General features: G+C 44.9%; 1 protein-coding gene across 1 annotated transcript in view; it reads right to left on the reverse strand.

Moving 5' to 3' along the window:
• RIPOR1 (RHO family interacting cell polarization regulator 1) overlaps positions 1-12866 on the reverse strand; it is a 136691-nt gene extending 123825 nt beyond the window's left edge. Inside the window, exon 1 of the mRNA XM_087728809.1 lies at positions 12730-12866. The gene's annotated coding sequence lies outside the window, so the exon portion shown is untranslated. The remainder of the gene's footprint in view (positions 1-12729) is intronic.
• Between the last annotated feature and the right edge of the window lie 1787 nt (positions 12867-14653).

Genomic DNA, 14653 nt, shown 5'->3' on the forward strand with positions numbered 1-14653 from the left:
CTGGGTGAACTTAACTGCTTGAGGAATGTGCTGTAGTGCAGCCAAGAGGGAACACATTCTGGTATCCAGCAGGTTTCGGTATGAATTACTTGGGAGAGAAAACAAACTGAGATTTATGCCAGATGGAATACTTATTAGAGAAATACTGGCTCTCCAACGTGATCTATATATATATAAATAGGTCTGTTTGTGTATATGTTCCAGCATAACTCTGCAACGCCTTGAGCAATTTCAACCAAGGTTGGTACACAGATGACTTGCCCTCTGGAAACAAATACTGTGGGAGTAAGACACCCCTAACACCCCTCGGGGCATGTGTTCTGTTAAGATACAGCCTGTTGTGCCTTAAAATGAATTCTACTGTACTGCCGTAAATGGCTTCTCTTATGCAGCGCAGTCGAGTTGCCATGGTAACGGCTTGACAGGACTCCTGCAGGGGCTCCCTCTGGTAAGGGGGGGGGGGAATCCAATATTAGAAATTACGTTTGGTCTGGACATATAAATAAATACCTGGGCAATGCCAGGTTATCAGCTAGTTAAAAATAAATATTGAGAATGGAAATTTCTATTATTTACCTATTTCTTATATTTAATTATTTTTCTTTCCTCTAATTCAGTGTTTCTCAACTTTAAAATAAGGGGACTTCCCATGGCTCACTGGGGAATTCTGGGAGGAGAAGTCTGCTTATCTTAAAACTTGCCAAAAGTTGAGAAACACAGCTCTAAGCTTTTGGTGCAACATGCTAAATAACTAACTAGCTTTTCGTTTTCACCATTGTTAACGTGTGATTCAGTGAGATACTGATAAGAATGGATGAATTGCTGGCTGAAAGTAGAAATTTAAAACTAACATTCAGACTAACATTCACATGTTGCCCTGAACTCGGTTGACTGAGTTTGCATAACGGATCAAGCCACAAATCATGGCTTAGAAGACACCCTGGTTGGGACCACAGGAAACATTGAGCCGAAAGAAAGTAAGTGACATTAATTATAGCATGGCAGCCAGAAATATTTATAAAACCGGTTTTACTTTCGTGCCGTTGGTTTGATCTGTTGAATTTCCCACCCCGCATCATTCTGGCCGTTTCTCTTTTTTGCTTCCTGGATTACTTAACAAACCACGGTGCAATTCCCACTGCCTGAAACCGAGACTGTTTGTTTCCCCTTCGGTTTGCAAAGCTTTGTAACATTCTGGGGTGATTCTGATGGATAAGTAACTACATTGGGAAAAATATACGAAAGGTAACTTTGTAAGGCTACTCTTCTAGGGTGACTTCGAAGAGTTTTAATGCTACCAAAAGATACGACGTTCAAGTTGAGGGCAGGGGTGAAATGCTACCGGTTTGGACCGGTTCGCTCGAACCAGTAGTAAAAATGCTATTAGTTCGGGAGAAATGGTTTTTTTCCCAATGATCAGCTGTGCCACGCGATTTATATTAAGCAGGATTTCCTGCTTTCTATCTAATCTAAATCGCGTGGCACAGCGGATTCCCCCTCCCTCGCTGTTGGCTTACCTCTGCAGGTGTGCTTTGTAGCAGGCTCCATCCACCCACCTGGACGTCATTGCATCCAATTTTGACGCTCTGCGCACACACAGAAGGTCGTGCACATGCGTGAATTGCAGAAGTGGGTTCCTACCAGTTCGCACCTATTTGGTAGAACCGGTTCGTCAAATCTCCTGAACCGGTTAGAAGAGGTTCCACCAGTGGACCTGGAAAGCAGGCCACACCTACAGAAGAGGTTCCAAAATTTTTTGAAACCCACCACTGGAGGAGAGAGAGAGAGACAGACAGACAGACAGAGAAGCAGAGAGACAGAGAGACAGAGAGAGACAGAAAGACACAGAGAGAGAATCACATAGAGAGACAGGGAGGGAGGGAGAGAGAGAGAGGCAAAGACACGCACACAGACACACAGAGAGACAGACTCACAGAGAGAGAGAAAGAGAAAGAAAGGAAGAAAGAAAGAAAGAAGAAAGAAAGAAAGAAAAAATGAGAGAGAGATGAAAGAAAAAAAGAAAAAAGGGACAGAGAGACAAAAGGAAGGAAAAAAAAGAGAGAGAGAGAAAGAGAGAGAGAGAGAGAGAGAGAGAGAGAGAGAACACATGGCCGGCAAGCCACTCCCACCAGGTCTCATGGCTGGCAAGCCACTCCCACAAAGGAGGCCACACCCACAGAGTAGGTTCGAAATTTTTTTGAAACCCACCACTGGAGGAGAGAGAGAGAGAGAGAGAGAGAGAGAGAGAGAGAGAATCACATAGAGAGACACGGAGGGAGGGAGGGAGAGAGAGGCAAAGACGCACACAGACACACACACACAGACACACACACACACACACACACACACACACACAGACAGACAGACTCACACAGAGAGAGAAAGAGAAAGAAAGGAAGAAAGAAAGAAAGAAAAAATGAGAGAAAGATGAAAGAAAAAAAGAAAAAAGGGACAGAGAGACAAAAGGAAGGAAAGAAAGAGAGAGAGAGAGAGAGAACACATGGCCGGCAAGCCACTCCCACCAGGTCACATGGCTGGCAAGCCACTCCCACAAAGGAGGCCACACCCACAGAGTAGGTTCGAAAAAATTTTGAAACCCACCACTGGTGAATTCCTACCGAACTGTTAGCAAAGCTAAGCAGAGTTCACCCCTGGTTGAGAGGTTTTCATTTTAAGTTTCATTCCTGAAGGTTCCTTGTTTACCCAACCCCGGTTTAGGAGTCTACCCAACACAACCACAAATGTGTAAAAAACCCTTTTACATTAATGTGTTAATTGGCCCAAGCCTATCTGGTTAGTTTATACTAATATAAGGGTAGTCTTCAACTTACAACAGTTTATTTACTGACCATTCGAGCACAGAGGCACCAGAAAAAGTGACTTATGACCGTTTTTCACCTTGACGACCATTGGTCATGTGATCAGAATTCGGACGCTTGGCAACTGGCTCGTATTTATGACGTTTGCAGTGTCCCGGGGAGCCAAGATGGTGCAGTGGTTAAATGCAGCACTGCAGGCTACTTCAGCTGACTGCAGTTCTGCAGTTCGGCTGTTCAAATCTCACCGGCTCAGGCTTGACTCAGCCTTCCATCCTTCCAAGGTGGGTAAAATGAGAACCCGGATTGTTGTTGGGGGCAATATGCTGACACTGTAAACCGCTTAGAGAGGGCTGAAAGCCCTATGAAGCGGTATATAAGTCTAACTGCTATTGCTATTGCTATTGTCACGTGGTTCCTCTTTTGAAACCTTTTGACAAGCCAAGTCAATGGGGAAGCCAGATCAACGTCATAAACGTGTTACTAACTTAGCCACAGTTCACATATCAACCGTGGCCAGGAAAGTTGTAAAATGGGGCAAAATTCACTTATCGATTGCCTTGCTGAGCAGCAGAAATTTTGGGCTCGGTTGTGAGCCGAGGACTCCCTGTATTGTGTGAGCGCCTAAAGTTGTGTCGATGGGTTAAACCCCGATTCCGTTAATTGCAGGGAATTGTGACGTCCGACAACAGCCGCACAAGTTATCTCCATATTTGTAGATTAACTTTAGGCCGTTTTAAGGTGGACGTTACTTTTAGCTTGTCGGTGACTCTGGTCCCTTCCTTCTGTTTGCAGTTACTGAGATAAAAGTCCTTTCCCCAAAGCCAGTTTATCACCCAGTGACTTATTTAATCACATGCTTGTTTTCTGTCTTTCCTCCTAGAGACACACTTCCTTTTGGGACACAGTTTTATTTATATCCTGCCCTTGGAACACACAGAAGCCTTATCTGCAAAAAAAAAAAAAAAGGGGGGGGGAGAGGGGAAGGGTAACCTCAAGCAGCAATAAATGGGCTCCGAAGGACATTTCTGCAAACCTGCCCAGCCAGGTTATGCCTGCAGTTGACCTTTTCAACTCTTGGGTTCAAGCATGTTCAGCCTTGCAGATGGTTTTTTTTCAAGCAAATAGGGTTTTTATTTTTATTTTTTCCCTTTCAAATTCATTCATAGATATACATTATTATAATTGCTATTTAACATTCATCTATTCATCATTAATCTCTATACTCATTGTGTATATCACACCAGGTGCTTTGACATAACACTTTATATATATATATATATATATATATATATATATATATATATATGTATGTATGTATGTATGTATGTATGTATGTATGTCTGTCTGTCTGTCTGTCTGTCTGTCTGTCTGTCTGTCTGTCTGTCTGTCTGTCTGTCTGTAGTTATTCGGGTTTTCTCCCGCGTAAAATTGGAGATGTCTTGGCGACGTTTCGATGAAGTCTCATTCGTCATCTTCAGGCTTCTTCAGGCTTGGTGCTTCCAGGAGCAATGTGAGATCTCGGCTGTTTCTTCCTTTTAACTGCCAGGGGGGGGGTTGAACTGATTGGGTGGGAGCTTGGCTTTAAGGTGTTGGACCAGGGAAGAAAGCCACAGGAGATAACATTGATTTTAATAAGTCTAGAACTATCGCCAAGGCTGAACATTTCAACAACCGAATAATCAGAGAAGCCATTGAAATAGAAAAACGCCCACACAGCATGAACAGGTGGGATGATACTTCCCGCCTGCCAGCCATTTGGAAGCCTGCCCTTATTGATAAACGAGTCCCGAACATGATGAATGACACCAGGCCCACACTCACAAGAGCCACACAGAATATCACCACCAAACATCCACAAAGAAAACTGCAAAATCCGCATTACCTCCCCATCAGCTAGGACTCGGGAGGCGGAAAATAGATGGCGCTGGGGCCACTCACAGGTGGTATTTACCAATTCTCCGAACTACTCAAAATTTTCGCTACCGGTTCTCCAGAACTGGTCAAAACCTGCTGAATACCACCTCTGGCAAATTGTTCAAATTGAGGCATCTGAGTTAATTCAATAAACCAACAGATTAACAAGCTAGGAAAGCCTTCGGCTCAAGTACATGGTATGTCTGGATCAGTGGTGGGTTTCAAAAATTGTTCGAACCTACTCTGTGGGTGTGGCCTCCTTTGTAGGAGTGGCTTGCCGCCCATGTGACCAGATGGGAGTGGCTTGCCGCCCATGTGACCGGATATGAAGATGCCGACGACACTTGTCAGAACCACCTTAAATTACCTCACACACAGCACTGGCATGCATAAGAATATGATGCAAACTTGTTTTTTAAAAGGCATCTTTGGTTTGCGTTAAAAAAACTTCAACACACGCAATGTTCTGATTGCACCACAAACGCAGGAGTCATCCTTACCGTTCACAGAAGCACTGAGTTTTATAAATATGAGCATGATAGTGTAGAATAATCATATCCAAGGACCAGTGGTGGGTTTCAAAAAATTTTGGAACCTCTTCTGTAGGTGTGGCCTGCTTTCCGGGTCCACTGGTGGAACCTCTTCTAACCGGTTCAGTAGATTTGACGAACCAGTTCTACCGAATAGGTGCGAACTGGTAGGAACCCACCTCTGGTCTGGATGAGGCAGTGACTTGAACAAGATTTCCAACAAGGCTGCCAAGCTGGGCTTTTGCAGCAAAAGTGATTTTCTCCCCCATTAAAGTGTGGGGGGGAAAACTGTTGTAGCATAAGCTTTTGTAGGAAAAAAGAAAAACACCACCAGGAAATGAGCTGTCGGTGTTTGTCTTGAAGTTGCTGCCATCTGCTGATTTCTGACAGTATTATTATACTGAGATCAATATTTTTTTAAATAAAGGATGTAGCGTTTGATAACACCGCACTGGCGTACAAAAACACATGCTAGAGTTTAAGAAGTTAGAATCATTTTAAGCACTTCTAGACTGCCTCAAAATAATTGTACAATTGTAGAAATAGAATTGCACAATTCATGGATTGTATGCAATTGATGCAAAGCATTCTGTTGTTTTCTTGTAGCAATGAATGTTTCCTGTGATTTTTCCTCTTAGGGTGGAAAAATAAGTCCCAGAGTTAGGTTCAGATCAAGTATCTATCACTAAGCAACTCCATAAATATAAATTTGCCAAAACAGTGATGACTCGGAACGTGGTTTTTATGTTATTCATAAATAATTGCTTTGATGGATTGATTTTAGCGGTGACTAAGATGTCTGTGATGCCTCATTCCAGTCTGTTTTATACTTTCCAGGTTATTGGGCAAAGCATCACATACTAGAGGGCATAAAATGTAGGCCAGAACTTATACATTTATTTCATTTGTTTAGCTAATGCAATATCCGTCCCCTCCCTAGCACTGCCTTAGGCTTCAGGAAAACATAGATAACTCAAAAAGAAATGGAAACAATAAACATAGATCACATGTGCCCCAGTAACACACTTATACAGCTCACATTTCAACAGGAAGAGAGGGTGTGTCAGCATGCCCCAACAAGGGAGTATTTTACTACACATGGCTTGGGGCAAAAATGCTGCCTGAATCACCGCAACAGTCAGCAATTTGATGCCCGCTGGCCATTGGGCTCCAAAAATGGGTGGGGCTCTCTGGATATGCATTTTGTTCATGAGGACTGCTCCCTCCGAAGTCGAATAGCAATAGCAGGTATATACCGCTTCACAGGGCTCCACAGCCCTCTCTAAGCAGTTCACAGAGTCAGCCTATTGCCCCTAATAATCTGGCTCCTCATTTTACCCATCACGGAAGAATGAAAGGCCGAGTCAACCTTGAGCTGGCCGGGATCGAACTCTAGACTGTGGGCAGAGTTTGCCTGCAATGCTGCATTTTAACCACTGCGCCACCACGAATCATAGAGCTAAGACTTATAAGAGCTTAGCCTAAGAGGGACCTGTTAGAAGTCTTCTAATTGAATCCTCTGCTCAAGTAGGAACTTCATAGCATAGCAATAGCAATAGCAGTTAGACATATACCGCTCCATAGGGCTTTCAGCCCTCTCTAAGCGGTTTACAGAGTCAGCATATTGCCCCCATAGTCTGGGTCCTCATTTTACCCACCTTGGAAGGATGGAAGGCTGAGTCAACCTTGAGCCGGTGAGATTTGAACCGCCGAACTGCAGCTTAGCAGTCAGCTGAAGTGGCTGCAGTACTGCACTCTAACCACTGCGCCACCTCGGCTCCTGAAAGTCAAATGGCTCTCCAGTCTATTTTTGAAAACCTCCCATGATGGACCACCCTCAACCCCAGAAGGCAAAGCATTCCACTTATTAGTTGTTCTGTCAGGAAATTTCTCTTTAGTCTTAGGCTGTATCTGTCTTTAACAAGCTTCCACCCATTTGTCTGTAGAGATTCTCAGTCAGATAAACCTCCAAGTGCTTCAAAGGCCCTCTAAAAGGATGCAAATGACCAGCTGTCTGCAAGGAATATAAATATAAATGAAATATCCTGGGAAATATTGAAAAAGGACACAATATTATATTTCCCTGGATAAGAAATGGAGAAACATGTTTTTAGGCAGGAAACAGACTCACTCTTAATAGCCCCCACCTTTGTCCATTAAAAGGCCAAGTCACTCTATTCTACATAACAAAGACCTCCCCCCTTCAGCCCCGGGGGGGTTGGGATTAAGGCATAATAGTATTAGCCCTTTACCCATCTCACTACAGGGCACCTGGGAAGAAGCAAAGCTCAACCAAACTTGGACTCAAAGCACAGCCTACAGAGTTGCCCCTGCATGGCCCCACGGGACTCTGACAACCAATCGGAATACAAGCTCAAGATCAAAGGCCAGAGAAGGCATAACACCAGGGCCTTCAGCATCTCAGCCTCTTTTTTTCTTCTGCACCCAACATCTGGAAGCATGTGATCCCCCTTTTCTGTTCAGGAGGTCAAGCCTTGTGATCCTCTCCATCATTAAACCATCTTTTCAAGCAGCCTCCATGTTTCCGGTGTCTTTTTCCCCTTTTGGAACTGAACCCAGAATGGAATGGGACTGTTCCAGGGACGTACAGTCAGGGGAGGCAGGGCCTCACCACTGTCATCATAAAAAGAAAAACAAATTTAAAAGGAAAAAGGCTGAGGTAGTTGCTGCCAGAGTTACAGTGGATGATTCTACTTAGTGCTTAACTGCAGGAGGAGGCGAGAGAACCACGTGCCTCCTTTAGTCTATCTTTATGATCACTTGAGCAGAGTTAAGCAAGGGTTAAAAGGCGAAAACTTCCTTATGCAAAGGAGGCACGGGGTTCTCTCGCCTCCTCCTGCAGAGGGCACTTTTTTTAATAGCAATAGCAGTAGACTTATATACCGCTTCATAGGCCTTTCAGGCCTCTCTAAGCGGTTTACAGAGAGTCAGCATATTGCCCCCAACAATCTGGGTCCTCATTTTACCCACCTCGGAAGGATGGAAGGCTGAGTCAACCCTGAGCCGGTGAGATTTGAACCGCTGACCTGCTGATCTAGCAGTAGCTTGCAGTGCTGCATTTAGCCACTGCGCCACCTTGGCTCTTAAGAGGCTTTTTTAAAACAGTTAAGCAGAGTCATCCATTGGAGCAGTGTTTCTCAACCTTGGTGACTTGAAGTCCTGTGGACTTCAACTCCCAGAATCCCCCAGCCAGCATAGCTCACCAAGGTTGAGAAACACTGCATTGGAGGCTCTGGCAGCAGCTAGCCCAACCTGGTTTCAGCAGCTTTTGCCTTTTTCTTTTTACATTTTTTACATTTTCATCATTGCAGACAAGAGGAGAATTGAAATCCTCTGTGACACAGCTGGAAAAGGTAGGTGGTTCCTGGGTCGGAGGGAGGGGGGAGGAATTCAAAATTATTGTAATTTGTAAGTAATTGTAATTTCTAATTTGTATTATAAGTAATTTAGAGAGAGACCGCCTGCTGCCAATTACCTCCCACAGACCCATTAGATCTCACAGGGTTGGCCTCCTCCGGGTGCCATCTACCAGCCAATGCCACCTGGCTATTACCCGGGGGAGGGCCTTCTCTGTGGCAGCTCCGGCCCTCTGGAATGAACTCCCTGCAGGGATTCGGACCCTCACCTCTCTCCAGGCCTTCCGAAAAGCCGTCAAAACCTGGCTTTGCCAGCAGGCCTGGGGGTGATGAGTTCCCTCCCCTCTCGACATGTATGGCTGTGCGACTGTTGTTTACTTTTATTATTTGTATTTTGTCTTTTATATTCCCCCTTTTTCCCCCCCTTGAATTGTTCGCCGCCCTGAGTCCTCCCGGAGAAGGGCGGCATACAAATAATACAATACAATACAATACAATACAATTTGTGTGTGTGTGTGTTTGTTTGTTTGTTTGTTTTATCTGCCTCGCCATAGAGCGGGACACGCCGGCTTCCAGCCATACAGCGGATCCCACTGTATGGCCAGGGCGGCATGCACTTTAAAATGCTGGCGCACCTTCCAGTCATGAAGTGGGACGTGTCGGGGCTTCGGGGGCGGCTGGTGCTGGCAGGCATAGGGCAGCTTTTGCCCGCTTGCCTCACCGGCCGTGAACCTCACCGCACGTCACTGGACTGTTTGCTTCGTACCCTTCACCGCTCCTTGTTCTCCCCCAGGGTTTTGCCCCCAGTCATTCACCTCTACCATTTGTCCTCCGCTGAAAGGACCCTAGCGGTTCGCCCTGGGCAATGGGACCCCATCTCTTCCGATCCAGACCCTTCTTCACGGGTCATTCGGTGAAATACTGCTCACCCTGGGCTTTTGGGCACTGGGGGGGGGGCGAAACCCTGGGGGTGAACAAGGGGTGGCGAAGGGTATGAGGTGAACAGTCCTAGACCCAACCCAGAAGGACGTTTCTTCCAACAGGACTTCCACTCATTAATTCTTTCCTTGCTTTTGGGGTGCTTTGGAGAATAAATCAAATCGTTTTAGAGTAATCGGTGGCGCTATTTCTGACTGAAGTTAAACCAGTCAAGATTTTGCAACCTCGTCAGCTGCCATTGCTAGATGATGGTCTGTGGCATCTGCCAATTGTTATTCTGGACATGTCAGCTGTAGTAGGAGGGTTAGGCTGAGAGGCACTTGGACTCCCCCGGGCAGCAGGGCAGGGCAGAGTTAATTTCTGAAAGGATGAGGAATTTGTTATTTGCTGAGCCACTTCCTTTCCACTAACAATAATAAATCAGCCCACAAGGAAGGACCCACGTGGGATCTGGGCGATGGATACAGGCTGGCTGACCCAGGGCAGGCCGAGAGGAAGCCTCTCCGCATTATCTGCCGTTCACATTTGGTCTCCTTGGCAAGCCTGGGCTTTTACAACGGCTGCAGAAATCAAGATGTGCTTCCTTCCAAACAAGGCCAGCTCTCCCCAAAGGCCTGTCTCTGCCATGGCAACCATCTCTTCTCTATCCAGCACCCCCCTCCTCAGTCTTTCTATACACAGATGCTGCGTAAGGCAGGATGCCAGATGGACACAGGTTCACACACGCTCGCTCGCTTGCTTTCCCAGAAAAGCTGCTTGCAAAGCCATCTACCTCTGAAGGGCGGTTGAAGGCACTCGGGCAAGGTTGAACAAGAGGGCTGCTGCCAAACACTGCAGGGCTGGTGTGAGATTAAAACTATTCCTCAGGGTTGTTGGCCTGGGGTTAAAATTGGGGGAGCCCCTGTCTAAGTTGCCAGTAAGTCCACTAATTCCATGATGGCAGTGTTGGACGTGACACAAGTGAGTTTAACAGGATGAATTGCCACAAAGAAGAAGGGAGTCAAGCTGTTCTCCAAAGCACCTGAAGGCAGGACAAGAACAGATGGAAACTAATCAAGGAGAGAAGCAATCTAGAGGACTTCTAAGAAGAAATTTCCTGACAGTTAGAACAATTAATCAGTGGCACAATTTGCCTCCAGAAGTTGTGAATTCTCCAACACTGGAAGTTTTAAAGAAGAGATTGGACAACCATTTATCTGAAGTGGTGTAGGGTTTCCTTCCTGAACAGGGAGTTGGATTAGAAGACCTCCAAGGTCCCTTCCAATTCTGTTCTGTTCTGTTCCATTCCACTTTCTTGTGTTCTGTTCTCTTCTAGTCTATTTTCAAGATAAAAGAGACCTTTATGGATGACAGATGTTTTCAGAAATGTACCTGCACTGGTCTTCGCCTAAGAAATAAACCCACATACAGTAAATCAGAGCTGGGAGATCTGTAGTAGCATTAAGATGTCCAGAGAACTTGCTTTCCATGGGTACATTATTACCCAGGCTCATATATTAAGATATGATTTGGTTTTATTGAATTAACTACAATCGGCTGAGTTCGTTTGGTGCCGTACACTGAGCTAAACTAAACAGCCCACACGATATCTTCCTATGTCATGTGTGAGCCTCATTTTAGTCTGTTCCATCACATGAGATCTTCCAGTTTGTCTTTGACCACAACCTTCTTCTGCCTTCCCAACAACATCCACCAAATTGCCTGCTAAATGCAGAAGATGGGAACAAGAATCCAGCATTTCCAGATGCCAAACTGGGGATGATTGCTCTGTGGACCATCTACCGAACTAAGCGGGGTCAGTAAACCACTTCACTGGACCAACATTAGTGTACATGTTTTCTTGCAAGCCACGATTTTAGTTTTTCTCATTATCCCCCTTTTTTTTAAAGCCAAGCCCAGCAGGTCCCACTGGCTCCAAATCCTACGGATAAGTTTCATAATGTTTATTTTATTTATTTATTTCGTCAGGAATGTATTAGATAACATATATAAGTATAAGCATGAATTTTGAATACCTGAAATGGATACGAATAAAAGGGAACATTAGGATAGGGATGGTAGGCACATTGGTGCGCTAAGCATGCCCCTTACAGACCTCTTAGGAATGGGGTGAGGTCAACAGTAGACAGTTTAAGGTTAAATTTGTGGGGTATGGAAAAGAAACCACAGAATCAGGTAGAGCATTCCAGGTGTTGACCATTCTGTTGCTGAAGTTGTATTTTCTGCAATCGAGAGGTTTACCTTAAGTTTGTATCTATTGTGTGCTCGTCTGTTGTTGTGGTTGAAGCTGAAGTATTCATTGACAGGTAGAACATTGTAGCAGATAATTTTATGTACTACGCTTAAATAGGATTGAAGGCGGCATAGTTCTAAATTGTCTAAGCCCAAAATTTCAAGCCTGGTGGCATAAGGGATTCTGTTGCGAGCAGAGGAACAGTTAACAATTCTTAATGCCTTTTTGGCAGTGTTGTTACAGTGGGCTCTGTGGACCATGATTCTGATCAGTTGTAACATTTCAGTGCCCAAAGGTGTTCCAGTGCTGGCCAATAGAAAATTGGGTCCAAGAGATAAGGATAATCTATAGCTGAGAAAAAGGAGAAACCTGACATACACCAAACGATAAGAAAAGAGGGAGAGAGAAAAATGGACCCTGGATGGATATTGTTCTCAGGTGCACTGATACCTGCTGATAGTTTAGAGCAGGGGTCCCCAAACTTGGCAACTTTAAGACTTGTGGACTTCAATTCAATTCTGGGAGTTCAAGTCCACAAGTCTTAAAGTTGCCAAGTTTGAAGACCACTGGTTTGTTTAGATAATACCCTAGATCTGAGCCAGCATTTCCTAGCCCCAGGGGGCGCTGGGTCCCCCTTCAAAGATGAGCGAAGGCTGCTTTACAAGGAAAACATGGAGCAGGTCTGATAAACAGGACTTCAGATTAAAGAAATGACCCATCCTTCAATGCCACACTAGATGCCACATCAACTTAGGCTACCGCACTTCAGCCCAGCTTATCCCAGCCTTCCTGCCTCATTCCAGTCTTCCTCTACAAACTCTGGGTGGAAATCTACTGGGAACCCAGATCCTCTCTCCTACATTTCAGAGATTTGGTTTGGTCTTCTTCCCAGAGGAACCCTTAAATCAAGTACTCACCAATCCCGGGGATTTCTTCCAGAGGCTGAAAATCCAATTTATTCTTGAGTTCAGTTAGGGATTGACCGACCAGGGTGTGAGAACCGTCCTTTCTGGTCTGGATGTGTTCGCTGGTGCATTCCTTTCCCTCCGATTAAAACAGGGCAGGCTGAAAGAATTTCCTTTCACTCTGGACACTGCCGATTTGCCTCCTGCACTTGAACGCTCCACCTTCCGCTGAAGTCTTTTAGTTTCTATCCCATTAAAAAAAAAAAAATCAGAGGGGTATTTCCTGGTAAGCACATGCATAAAAATACCACACTGTGCTACAATCTGTAGCCTCGTTTCTGCCCTTGTTCCATTGCACAACAATTAAGCATGACGCTGCACCATTATATCCTGAAACAAAAAAACCTTTTTGCATTATTCATATCTTTTTTTTGTCCTGTTTCCATCTCCAAAGTAATATATTTGTTTAATGGATTTAATGGACCTTGCATACTTCAAAAATGATTCAGTAAAAGCACCACGCACCTCACTGCATTACTGCAGCTCATTAAAGCAACCACCTCCTATTTTCAGACTTCGGTTTGTTGACTTAATAGTCCTAGTAACCTCAAAGTGTTTGCATCCATGAGCGATGAGATGTTCTGCTGGAATGGGATCCTAAGTATAAATATGTTCTATACATTGGGATCAAAGCACACACACTACAATCAACCCATATCAATTATAAAAATACTAGCTGAATACCTGTGCTTCACGCCAAAACTATGTGATCGGGCTATGCAGGAGGAATTTGGGACACAATCCGTTGGCTCAGTGATGGTCGGTGATTGAAACACATAAGGGAATATTGCTCCCGCTGCCTTGAGTCTGGAAGCAGTTCCAGAGGTGGAAGGCATAGACATTTTGGTGAGGTACCGACGTTTAGTACTGTAAGGAGCCCCAGACCGCTCCTGAGTGAAGGAGTGGAACGTCGGCTACTTTGAACTCAGATAATGGAATGTGAGGCAACTGGCAGTTGGAACAGAGTTCTTTTCGGGTGGGGAGGGGGAGTAGAACTCCTTAGCATCAGAGCGTGTTAATTACTGTATAAGAAATACTATGATCTGATGGTCACTTTGAAAAATCCTTTCTTAGTGAGCACCTAGAAGCCAAAAAGAACGTACGTGCCAAATTTTAAGTTTGTAGGCTTTACGTTCTGGAGATTTGGTGATGAGTGAGTGGTATTTGATATTTCAGGCCTGTCACATTTTTTTGCTAGAGGAAAATGGGGGGGGGATTCAATGGCGTATAGGAGATCTATAGCCTAAATAACATTCCTTTCTCAGAGAGTCAAGGACGTTTTGCCTTGCAGCTGCGATGAAATGACTGGGAGGCATCTCCAGTTTTGGATGGTGCCTGATTGGATCGTGGGATGGACATCTGGGTGCTGGGCAGGGACTTTTTTTTAGGTGAGGAAAACCTGGAAGCTTTCAGATTCGGGTTTTCCCAGGTGTGCCAATAGGACATCTCTAATAAAAATGAAACTTTGAGGAACCTCAAGCCTCGGAGTCTTCTTTCATTGGGGGGTGGGGGGTTACTTGGGACTCTAACATTTGGTTCTGGGTGAATCAGTTGTTACAGTAAGTAATGCCCACCTCTGTGGTTTCTTTTTTTGCATTTAATCTATGGACGTTCTCTCTACATGTATAATTTTTACAGTTCTGGATTGCTAAAGGGTTCCCTTGTTCTGTATCAGTCTATATATAGAGAATTAAGAGGCATTTTTAGCTGAACTCCAATGGCTGGGTCAATGGTGGTTAAGGGACATAGCACTGTCCATGTTGTGGACCAGTGGTGGGTTTCAAAAATTGTTCGAACCTACTCTGTGGGTGTGGCCTCCTTTGTGGGAGTGGCTTGCCGCCCATGTGACCGGATGGGAGTGGCTTGCCGCCCATGT

This window comes from Thamnophis sirtalis, unplaced genomic scaffold (genome assembly GCF_051295495.1).
Source record: "Thamnophis sirtalis isolate CommonGarterSnake01/CBP01778 unplaced genomic scaffold, rThaSir2_p1.2 scaffold_14, whole genome shotgun sequence".
Lineage (NCBI taxonomy): Eukaryota > Metazoa > Chordata > Lepidosauria > Squamata > Natricidae > Thamnophis > Thamnophis sirtalis.